Below are 7,129 nucleotides of genomic sequence, written 5' to 3' on the forward strand. Positions count from 1 at the left end.
CTGGTGGGCTACAGTCTATGGAGTCACAAAGAGTCAGACACACCTGAGCGACTGAGCACGCTGTGCGCCGGCTGCCCTTGGTCTACGTGCCAGTTGCCCCAGCTTCTGATCTTGGGGGAGTCTCCTTTGCTCATAGATTTTCATGATCACCTGTCCAGCTTTCTGAAGATCTCCCTTGTCTAATAACCTAGAACTACAATGGAAGGCCATTCTGGTGGCTGCATGTCTTTCGGAGACCTATTTCTGCTGGTGTGAATTTTAGAGGTTCAAGGAAGTTGAGTTGTACTTAGGTGTTTCCTGACTGTGTTATTCATTAGAGTAATGTAGTAGGCTTCAATTCATGGGCTATTAACCAAAGCCTTAAATTCATTCGAGTCATAGACTTTGGGCATAGAACCTAGAATTCAAAACTTTTTATCCTACCAATAGACTGGGGTGCCTGTGCCAGTTTTATGGTACCCCTTTGGCCTCTGCCCCAGGACAATTTAAAACAACAGAAGTAAGACAGCAACCATTGATCTACCCCGCCTCTCTCACCACATCCAAGGTGACATCCATCGTGAGAGTGATCGTCCCTGTTGCAGAGGGCAGGGAGTCAGGTTTCTCCCAGGTTCTATATAATCTCAGCCTATGGCTCTTGCTTCTCTGCTTTCCTCCACACTGACATCAGATTTGAGAGAGAATCTGGTATTTTCACGAATATTGCAGGATTTGGATCTTAAGCTAGACGAAGTAAGTTAGATAGAATAAGCTCTCTCAGAAAAGTTCTGTTTTCTTTCCCCTCTATTAAAAGGTCATTTATTAGTAAAGTTAAAATGTGAAATTATTGCCATTCATTTTTATATTGTGTGGTGCAAGTTTTAAATGCAAATATAAGGGCATTTAACTTGTATACGGGATTACTGAAATTACACCATTTGTATTTTGTAGTTTATACATGTATATGCATTTTGTACATACCGGAACTGTGGAACACTACACAAAACTAACTCAACTCTTTTTATTTGCTTCTTGATACTTACATGTTCTATTAACATTCTCTACCTAAGGCTTCAGTTGAAGGAAGGAAAACTGTAAGGAAAAGCAACTATAGGTTGCCCTATACTTCTCTTTCCTGTGTCATAATTTTCAGTGTAGGTTGGTTCAGTTCAGTTCAGTTGCTCAGTCATGCCCAACTCTTTGTGACCCCATGGACTGCAGCATGCCAGGTTTCCCTGTCCATCATCAACTCCTGGCACTCAAACTCATGTTGTTCGAGTAGGTGATGCCCTCCAACCATCTCATCCTCTGTTGTCCCCTTCTCCTCCTGCCTTCAATCTTTCCCAGCATCAGGGTCTTTTCAAATGAGTCAGTTCTTCACATCAGGTGGCCAGAGTATTGGAGTTTCAGCTTCAGCATCAGTCCTTCCAATGAATATTCAGGATTAATTTCCTTGAGGATTGACTAGTTTGATCTCCTTGCAGTCCAAGGGACTCTTAAGAGTCTTCTCCCACACCACAGTTCAAAAGCATCAATTCCTCAGTGCTCAGCTTTCTTTATAGTCCAATTCTCACATCCATACATGACTACTGGAAAAACCATAGCTTTGACTAGATGGACCTTTGTTGGCAAAGTAATGTTTCTACTTTTTAATATGCTGTCTAGGTGTGAGTGAGTGAGTGAAAAGTTGCTCAGTCATGTCTGACTCTTTGCAACCCCATGGACTGTAGCCCACCAGGCTCCTCCATCCATGGAATTTTCTAGGCAAGAGTACTGGAGTGGGTTGCCATTTCCTTTTCCAGGGGATCTTCCCGACCCGGGAATCGAACCCGGGTCTCCTGCATTGCAGGCAGACACTTTACCATCTGAGCCACCAGGGAATCCCTAGTATCTAGGTAGCTGTCTAGGTAGGTCATAGCTTTTCTTCCAAGGAGCAAGCATCTTTTAATTTCATGGCTGCAGTCACCATCTGCAGGGATTTTGGATCCCAAGAAAATAAAGTCTGTCACTGTGTCCACTGTTTCCCCATCTAGTTACCATGAAGTGATGGGATCAGATGCCATGAATGTTGGGTTTTAAGCCAGCTTTTTCACTCTCCTCTTTCACTTTCATCAAGAAGCCCTTTAGTTCCTCTTTACTTTCTGCCATAAGGGTGGTGTCATCTGCATATCTGAGGTTATTGATATTTCTCCCGGCAATCTTGATTCTGGCTTGTGCTTCATCCAGCCCAGCATTTCGCATGATGTACTCTGCATATAGGTTAAATAAGCAGGGTGACAATATACAGTTTTGACGTACTCCTTTCCTAGTCTGGCTGGTTAATACCAGTAAAGAAGAAAGATATGATAGAACTCCTTGAAACTGAAAGTTGCTCAGTCATGTCTAACTCTTTGCAACCCCATGGACTATATGGTCCATGGAATTCTTTAGGCCAGAATGCTGGAGTGGGTAGTCTTTCCCTTCTCCAGGAGATCTTCCCAACCCAGGGATCGAACCCAGGTCAACCGCATTGCAGGCAGGTTCTTTACCAGCTGAGCCACAGGGGAAGTCCAAGAATACTGGAGTGGGTAGCCTATCCCTTCTCCAGGAGATCTTCCTGACCCAGGGATCAAACTGGGGTCTCCTGCATTGCAGGTAGATTCTTTACCAGTGAGCTATCAGGGAAGCCCATAGAGCTCCTTGGTTGTTCTTCTTAGAATGGCTTTCCCTTCTTTCTGCATAAAGAAAATTCTGGTTCAAACAGAAAGCATGTTCTCCTGACGCTGTCAATGCCATCACTTACTCCATTGTAGAAGTAACATGCTTACTTTGTTCTTGCTTTGAGACTTGATCAACTCCCGTGCACAATGGGTGGGTCCACAAGAGTTCTGTGCTCATGGGGTATCACAGGTCCAACATGCACATGAGGCAGCAAAGAGTGGAGGAGACACAAATTTACAAGTACCACTTCTGCTCCTGTGTGCGCTCTACTGTGCCATCAGAGTTTGTTTACAATACAAGAATTTAAAGATAAAAGTGTTAAGAATTTCAAGATGGCAGCAACAGAGCATTAAACCCAGCATGGTACCCTTCTGAGCACAGGGCCCTGTGTGGCTCCACAGGACTTGTGAAGCCGCCGGTTGTGTTATGCGGTAGTCATTGTTCTCAGCATTTTCCCTATTGTGATGCATTTAACCCTCTCAGTGTGGTGCACAATTCACATTTGGGCTACCTTACAGTGTTGCACTGAATTAGTTCCCACAAACACCCAGGATTATGAGAGCGCAGGGAGAGCTCATGCACGCTGAGAGAAATGTAGAGTGCATATTTATTGAGAACTTATCTGGCATTCAGTAACAGCTCAGCAAAGTGATAGTAAGGCTTTGAAGATAAGGGCGTTTGTTCTGCGTACAGAACAACATCTGCTGAGGCTGACGTGTCAGCCAAGGTATCTGTCTTAAGAGCATGAGAAAGAGCATGTAAGGAAAGACAGAACAGCCTCTAGAAAACAGCCTTGAAAAAGTAACTTTTATATTCCCATCGGTTTATATGATATTCTGTGACTTAACATTTTCATGGTTAGGATTTATCAGAGTATGTCTTTGTCTGAAGCTGTAATGTCAAAATGTCACTTCTTACTGTATATCTGCTTAATGCATTTGGAGTGAAAAAGTTATGAAGACAACAAAAACAACAAAAGGAATCTTAATTCAAAAATGGATGACTTTTAAAGAGCTATATGGTAAAAAAAAAAAAAAAGCACCAACTGCATAGTCATTATATGAGGTGAGTCATTAATTACATTGGCCAAAAATCTTGCTAAGTGTAAGAAGAAAACCAAGCTTCACCTATTGTTTTGCTCTATCATCTTTAGCACAGGAAATTCATCCTGATGGTCAAAAGATAACCATTCCAACTTTAGGCATCATGTTTATAGTCTAAGGAAAGAGGACAATAACTCAACCGTAGGGATTTCTAGAAGTCTCTACATTTCAGTACCACAATTATGTTTTCTGTAGCTGCAAGGGAGCCTGAAAGATGTGTATTTTTAGCTTTTTGTCTCTTTAGTAGAGAAAGGCAAGGAAAGGGTGTTTGTGAAAGGCTCTTGGTCGTCCATCCAGGGTGTCCACCTCAGTCCATCCCCTTGGCCGTGCATAATTCATATGTTTCCTTATTTTCACATATTCATTTCATGCAGAATACATTTACTTCTTCCCCCAAGGAGGACAACTCTAGCTGTGTTCAGGTCAAAGTCCAGTATCTCCATGTGCGCCCCAGTCCTCTTCAATAGTTCTGGCTGGGGTTCCGTATGACTTGGTAAACTTAAGTTTGGAAGTAATGATATCTGATCCAGATCCACCCAGTATATGATGATGGAGGAAGAAACAGGATAACTGCAACTTTAAAAAACTCCCATTTGATAAGGTACAGATGAGAAACTCACAGTCCATATTACATCCTGCTGGACAGTAAGAAGAAGAATGAGGCCCTTGTGCTTAGGCAGTCGAGTTACTTTCCTCTGACCCTGGCTCTGCCTTCTGGGGAAGTCCTCTCCGTTTATTTTCCTTTGTCCCATAGCTGTACGTTTGGAGAAGACCTTCCTGGTGACTGTCTCTTAGGGCCACATCTGACCTGAGCATTTAGGAGGATGCTCTTCCTAGAGGCTTCTCAGCCTCTGAAAATCTTTCTCTGTGTTTGAGTCCAGTTAGGGACCAGCTGTCAACCAATCTTGAGTTTGTTTTTTTGTCTCATTGTGTTATTTTTGTTGTTGCGATAGAATCTCACCATAAAATAGTCTTCTACATTAATTCCTATCATTTGCCCTCCAGAACTGTACTCATCTCAGCCCTGCTCTGTGCTCTGGGAAGCTGACCTGTATGCATGGCCTCAATGATTCTCTTGCTGTCAGGCCTGCTGTTGGGCTTGGTCAATGGTAGGGGGATTCTTGTAACGATCACCAAGAGGGGAAAGGGAGATCAGGGTATCTTTCCCCTACATATCTTTCTGCTGGGTCCCGTGGGCCTGTCGATGGTCATGTGCTGTGCTGTGCCTAGTCACTCAGTCACGTCCGACTCTGCAACACCATGGACTGTAGCCCGCCAGGCTCCTCTGTCCCTGGGGATTCTCCAGGCAAGAATGCTGAAGTGGGTTGCCATGCCCTCCTCCAGAGGATCTTCCCAATCCAGGGGTTGAACCTAGATCTCTTGTATCACCTGTGGATTCTTTACTGTCTGAGCCACCAGAGAAGCCCATCAAAGGTCATAACTCCTGTCAAATGGCCTTCTCTGAATTCTGAGAGCTGCTCCCTCTCCTTGCCCTTCAGGTTTAAGAGTGGCCATGAACTAACATATGTGCACTACTGTGTATGAGACAGCTAGCTAGAGGGTAGCTACTGGATAACACAGGGAGCTGAGCGGGGTGCTCTGTGACGACCTGGGGGTGCAATGGGAGAGTAGGAGGGAGGGTCAAGATGGAGGGGACATGTGTATACATATAGCTGATTCCCGTTGTTGTATAGCAGAAACTAGCACAACATTATAAAGCAACTATCCTCCAATTTTAGAAAAATTTTTTGAAAGAGTGGCACTAGCTCCCTGCCATGACTCCACCCCACTATCCTCTGTGATTTTCCTATACCCTCTCCGCATCTGTGTCAATAGTCCTTTTTATTTATTTATTTTTGGTTATTACTGTTTTAATTTTGGCTGTGCTGGGCCTTCGCTGCGGCACACAGGCTTTCTCCAGCGGCCAAGCAAGGGCTTTTCTTTTTGCAGTATCTGGTTTAGTTGCCCCGTGCTGTGGGATCTTAGTTCTCTGACAAGGGATCAAACCCATGTTCCCTGCGTTAGAACATGGATTCTTATCCACTGGACCATCAGGGAAGTTCCCAATAGTCCTTTTTGAAAACTCTCCTCAAATTACCCAAATGCGTTATACTCTCCATTTCCTGCCAGAATTCTAATTACTACAACTTCCAGTTTATTTGCTTCTGGTCAAATGTGTTTATAGGTATGTATGTTTTAGAAAATTGCATAGTGTCATGATAAGTTGCATGAAAATTTTGAGAAATTTGAAATTTCTCTTACATAGTGGATAGAAAATCAAGCCAATTGTGGATCACCATTATCATACAGTTGAGTGGATTATTATTATTATACAGCTAAAGGTCGTGTAAATGAAAGTAATAGGATAAGAATGCAATGACGTAAATGCTATAGCATTTAAAAGCATGAGTGGTTTCAGAACTCAGCAAGGCATAGTGTATCATTATTACTTCCACTTTACAGTTGGGGATAGTAAAGTCTCAAGATGTTAAGTAACTTGGCCATTAACAAGCAGCTGCTGCTGCTGCTGCTGAGTCACTTCAGTGGTGTCCGACTCTGTGCGACCCCATAGACGGCAGCCGACCAGGCTCCCCCGTCCCTGGGATTCTCCAGGCAAGAACACTGGAGTGGGTTGCCATTTCCTTCTCCAATGCATGAAAGTGAACAGTGAAAGTGAAATCGCTCAGTCGTGTCTGACTCTTAGCGACTCCATGGACTGCAGCCCACCAGGCTCCTCCGTCCAAGGGATTTTCCAGGCAAGAGTACTGGAGTGGGGTGCCATTGCCTTCTCTGTAACAAGCAGCGGAGCTGAGATTTTAATTCAAGGAGTCTGGCTCCAAATGTTTGCTCTTACCTTCATCCACTGATTCTCAGGAAAGTACCTGGAAATAGTTGGACCTCAGGCAGGTTCAGGTGATTTTAGAAATGCCAGATTGTAAATGTTAAAGCCGCATGGTCAAAACTATAAATAAATAAATAAATAAATCCGCATGGTGTCCTGTAATTTCTCACAGTTAAGCAAAGAGACCATTTTGGAATGAGAAACAAACTCAGATTTTTTTTAAAACCACAGGATTCTGTGACTCTTAGAAACTAGCCAGAACATACAGGTTGAGTTAGGTTCTCCTTTCTCTTTGTTTTCATAACACTATGAACACACCATTGTTACAGCTTTTATTACAGTGTTGTAATTGTTTTTATGTGTCTACCTGCCAGTCTGTGAGTTCGTCAAAGGAAAAAAATTATGTCTTAGTCATCTTCATTAATGTCCTATAATATGGAATATTTAATGAAAGACAAATTAATATCTAATCTATAAATGCCCATCTAATTATATCTTAATTTAG

The 7,129-nt window shown here is 43.0% G+C and overlaps 1 non-coding gene across 1 annotated transcript; it reads right to left on the minus strand.

The window, feature by feature from the left end:
* Nucleotides 1–1,787: 1,787 nt before the first annotated feature.
* Nucleotides 1,788–1,859, minus strand: TRNAC-GCA (transfer RNA cysteine (anticodon GCA)). Its single transcript has one exon. It is a non-coding gene; the product is annotated as a tRNA-Cys (tRNA).
* Between the last annotated feature and the right edge of the window lie 5,270 nt (nucleotides 1,860–7,129).

The sequence above is a fragment of the Dama dama genome, chromosome 12, assembly GCF_033118175.1.
Source record: "Dama dama isolate Ldn47 chromosome 12, ASM3311817v1, whole genome shotgun sequence".
NCBI classification, from domain to species: Eukaryota; Metazoa; Chordata; class Mammalia; order Artiodactyla; family Cervidae; genus Dama; species Dama dama.